The sequence below is a fragment of the Olea europaea genome, chromosome 1, assembly GCF_002742605.1.
Source record: "Olea europaea var. sylvestris chromosome 1, O_europaea_v1, whole genome shotgun sequence".
NCBI classification, from domain to species: domain Eukaryota; kingdom Viridiplantae; phylum Streptophyta; class Magnoliopsida; order Lamiales; family Oleaceae; genus Olea; species Olea europaea.
This window is the reverse complement of record NC_036237.1, coordinates 1,419,642-1,424,850: the sequence shown is the minus strand read 5'-3', so window position 1 is coordinate 1,424,850 and position 5,209 is coordinate 1,419,642. Positions and strand designations below refer to the sequence as shown.

At 34.4% G+C, this 5,209-nt stretch overlaps 1 pseudogene; it reads right to left on the bottom strand.

The window, feature by feature from the left end:
* Positions 1 to 1,291: 1,291 nt before the first annotated feature.
* LOC111409517 lies at positions 1,292 to 4,475 on the bottom strand (annotated as a pseudogene).
* Between the last annotated feature and the right edge of the window lie 734 nt (positions 4,476 to 5,209).

The window sequence follows — 5,209 nt, the reverse complement described above, 5'->3', positions numbered from 1 at the left end:
ATACATAGATTATTTGTTTGGTTTTCATGCGGGAAACTTTGGACAACATTACTCTCTTCTCAATAATCACAAATATGTCCTATATGTTGCGGGCCCCTGCAGCTGTATTCATGGAAGAAATTAAATTTAACCCTGCTTTCATTGAAACTGCTGTAAGTAGAGATCCCAAGAGTGAAAATGCTTATAATTCATTTGGATTATGTCTTTGATAAAGAACATATTTCATATGTTTGATCAAATATTTCTTTAACCAGAAACGGAAAAAGGTAGATATTGATTAGCATATCGTTTTCTTGACAGGGATTAAATGTCAAGCAGATTTACAATAGATCCCTTGTTGCTGCTTTCTGCTTCCATGCATATCAGCAATTAAGTTTGTCAGATTCTCATATTGAACATCCCTTGGTAGTTAATAGATAATGCTGATTTCGGAGCACTAAACCTGAAGCAGTGGATTTGCTAATCTTACAGGGGAAAGAAAAAATTAATATTTTAGAATAGTATAATTGTGACACCGTTTGAATCTCATTACGTTAAATTTCATTACATTCCATTTTTCTTTTTCCTATTTTCAGTCACACGATTTTTCATAAAATAATATTACACGTAAACCGAAAACTTTTCATATTTAATGCAAGAACTGGAGTTGCCCTTGTTGGTGTGTTTCCACATTCGAGAGTAAAGCGTATTAAGCCAAAGCCGAAGAGAGCTTGAAGATCGTGATATTGAAATTTTTTTTATTTTTACTAGTTTTGTTAAGGGTAGAACATTGGTTGTATTTTAGGAACCGTTTTGGTAATTCCTTTTCCTTGCATGTTCTTTTCCTGGATGTTAATAATTAGCATTTTCTACTAGTTGACAGCCTATATTTGGCTCATGATTATAAGTACTCAAGTCATTTTTTTATCCACAAATTTTAATCACTTATCCACCACTCATTTCTTATAATAGCAAATAATACTTCTGCACGTTCTTATCCACGTGGCTTCACGAACTCACATCTACAAAAGATGTAAAAGTTACTTTTTTAAGTAATTTACGATTTTCTTACTTTTAAGTAAATATCCGTCACTTGTACATAATTAATCAATCAACAAACATCGGTTCTCTTCAAGGGCTCGTTTTGACCATAATATATTCTCTACCTTTGTTTATATCTCATCATGACACAAATATTATAACAAGAAAGTGATTGAGCGACCACAGGCCAACTACCCAACTCACTCTAGCATGAAGTAGCAATTGGAATTCAAGGCAGTCCCAGACACCCAATCATATAGAAAGCAAGATATAATGTATAACACAATGCATAAGATCTATGCATTTGCATTTCCTTGGATGAAAAGAATACGAATGTATTCTGATAGTTTTAATAAAGAGAAATGCATGACAGAACTGCATTATAAATTCTGGAAAGCCTTTTCAGGATTTTTCCCGTCAATTTCTGAATGATGGGGGAAATCATATGGCATATTTGGGGCTGAAAGCCCCGCTTCACTAAAAACTTTCACAACTTCTTCATAGACGATTGCATTACCTTCTGCTGTCAGGTGCAAGCCATCGCTGTAAACAGAAAACATGATTAAAATTTAAAATAAAGTTTCGAGTTTCAGTAATTCTAGTGCTCGTTGAGATAAACTGAAAGATTAATCATAACTTGGTTACTAAGAAGTAATCCAGATTAATTGTGTTTTATGTGTTTTTGAAGTAGCTAATTCTGTGATTTTAACTCAGTGTAAGATACTCAATGCTGAGTCCTCCCCACTGATTGACTGGTGCACAAAATCAACATCAATGAGTTCAGTCCCTCTCCTTGGAGCTAGGAGCATGTTTGGCTAAGCTTAACAAGTTTATTTATAGTTAAAGTTGAAAATAAGTTCTTATTTTGAGAGTAATTTAAGGGTTACTTCCAAAAGTAACTTTTCTAATATAGAAGTAAGAAAAAATAAAGTTATTTAAAAATATTTCAAGGCAGTAAGATACTTTAAGCTTAGCCAAACATGAATCATATTATTCAAAATAACTTTTCATGGAGAGATGAAGGGTATAGGTAGAGAGCATGTGCTACTGCACAAGCCTGCTTCTCGCTCCCATCCCAGAAACATTAAGAAACTCTGTCACTAGTAAATAAAATAACAAACCTCAAGAACTTCTTCTGCCAACCCTCGGTTTTCTGCATCTTGGACCACAGATTGATTGAAGGAAGACCAAGTTCTTCAGCTAATTCGACACACTGCTTCGCATAAACTGCAGCCATTTCATTTGTCCTTTCAGGCAACTCGGTTGCTTTGTCCCCATACAAAGATCTGCTTGAGTAAAAGAAAAGATATTGCTAAAAGTATAATGGTTACTTTCCTCCAAAAAAATTAACCCTAATGTAAATCTATTGTAATACTCTCGAAAATCGCATGTTGTTGCCTGAATTTTAAAAAGAATGTGCCATGTTGTTGGCTCTTAGAAAATTATATTACTTACTGGAGATTATTGACTAATTGAATACAACTTAATAGAGCTCCGAATATATACCAGATTTTCACCCTTCACAGCCGTCAGTTAAACAGAAACCAAACAGGATAATAACTTACTCCCCCACATTGTTCAACAAGTTAAGTGAGACAATAATGTGCATGTTCGTAGTCAGGTTTAAATCTCAGACACACAAAAATATTTTCTTACTTACATTAACGCTCACAAAAAGATGCAGTGTTAAAAGCAGAGGATTGATACCGTGCAAATTCTAGGCGCCCCAGCTCATCTATGGGAGGTGGAGTTATAAGTACAATTAGCATGGTAGGGGTACAGTTCTGCAGTCATCATTTACAAAAATTAGAATTGATACAGGGTGCTTGGACCAATGCAAACATAGGACTTGAGGTATCTAGTAATCAAGAATATGACCATATATGCACACTATAAAGATAGTAACGACAAACGGGGCGAAGAATCATGAAGATCCATTAAATCAATTACATATCTAAAAATCAGAAGGAAGACCCAACTTCTGCAAAAAAATTGCGCGAGTTAAACCACTACATATTCAACAGAAAGGCACAATGGAAGTAATCAACTCACGATCATAAAGTCAACAAATTTGGTATAGTAAGCCGTTGTTACTGCTATTATATTTATCATAGTAGTGAACTGCATATGTGCAGGAAAAGAAAAAAGAAAAAGTGTTTGTTGACCATCAAGAGTACGTTATGCTGGTTAAAATAAAACAGTACACGAAATAATTGGAAATTCAACTATGCGATAAGATTTTGCTTCAACTTCAGACCAAGTAACACATGAATATTAAGCACAAAAAATTACAAATTTGAACCTTTAAGTGTCGAACAATTCTTCTTAGATTTTCCTTGTATTCTTCAACGGGCACATGTTGCCTTTCACCCGTTCTCCCTAAAAGAGCCGCATCATTAGCCCCAAAAAATATAGTGGTAGCGACTGGAGGTGTTGCAGATCCCTGCCAATCAGTCAGAAAAGATCCCCACGTTGAGTTTTAATACTTCAAAAATTCAAATGAAGTATAAGAAACTGAACCAACATTAGACTGCAGGTAAAGAAAAATTAACAAAAAGTAAGGTTTCTTTAAGGTCTTTACAAAATTACTACAAACTCAGTAAACTAAGGTGCATAGAATCAGCAAAGTAAAAACGAAAAAGATGAGGAACAAAACAAAAAGATGATACAGAAATAAAAATAACTTATTTGTGCAAAATTCAACAAGCAATCAGTAGATATCCTGGGATCCAAATCATCAAACAAACACACAAATCAAATATGTAACATTGAACAAAACCGCCAAAGGAAATCTGTATTTTACATTACGACGTTAGAACATCTATTTTTACAATTGGAGTTAGACATTCTTTATCCTGAAAATTACAATCTACAGCACAAATTACTTAATCAAATCGTACGATTGCCCACTTCCTAATCCATATCCTCTCACATGCTAGAATCATAAAAATACGAAAAAAAGAAATAAAGATTTGGACAAATTACCATAGGGAAGAGGTGATTCAACAAGAATAAAGCCCACCTGGTGTTGTACCCACCATAACCACGTACCACCACATCAGCCTACAACGTCGAACAGGCAAATTACGCATATAAAAATGAATAAAGAATCAACCGATTTGAAATGTATAGTAAAAATATTTAAATAAAGAAACCTTGCGAGTGTAAGTGTCGGCAAGAGCAGCACCCCCAACCACCTAATCTGAAAGATTGCGCTGTAATTGAGTCCCCAAACAACACTATTTGAGGCCTCATTCTGTAACTTGGATTGACAACACACCGGTTGAATGGATCTGGTTAAACACTAACCAATCAGAAATTTGGGCGAATTGCATTAGCAATCTTGGCTTGTTTCCTTAATTATGGGAAGTGTGTAAAGAGCATCTTTGGTAAGGCGCAAAACATTTTCCAAAACATTTTCCTAAATCTGTGATGTTTTACCTAACAATTGATGTCGAAATGTGAGTTAATTAAATTACCAATAAACAACATTTGTCACTAGTTACTGTTAGCTCACCAAAAAATAAAGGGTTATCAATTATTCACCCACCTTTAAAAAAAATTAACCATCCATTACCCATTTCAATTCCATCCAATTAGTCGGTCAAAAATATCCACGTAAAAGATGAAAATCATAAGGGGCCACCACTGCTGTTAAAAATTGACCGGTGAAAAATCTCAGCACATTCAAAAGCAATTTCTCCTCGAAAGGTTAAAATCTAGAGAGATGCTATGGTTCTAGATTCATTTGAACATGCCTTGTACATGTAAGTGGATGTTATATTATTTGGGCTATTTTTTAATTGGGTGAGACTCATTCTATTGTGAGTCATCTGTACAAAATCTGGTGGAATCAATATGGTAGAATAACTTTTTCCTAAAATCTATATTCCTTTTCTACTCATCTTCCTCCAACATTAAACTTCCCCCATTCTTCATAGTCAAACCAGAATCCATTTCTTCCCCAAATCATTTTTTCATCAATGGAATCCCAAACCAAGATTTATTCAAATCTAACCTGAAATTGAAAAACCCACAAATTAACACGAACCCTAATTCCCAGATCATCAAAGCCCTCTTGTTACTAAATAATCCAGTACTATTCTTGGAGAAGATGGTATACTAATAATAATCAGTGAATAGAACTAGAAGAATATTTGTGGTAATTCAAGGTTACCTGGCCTCCTTC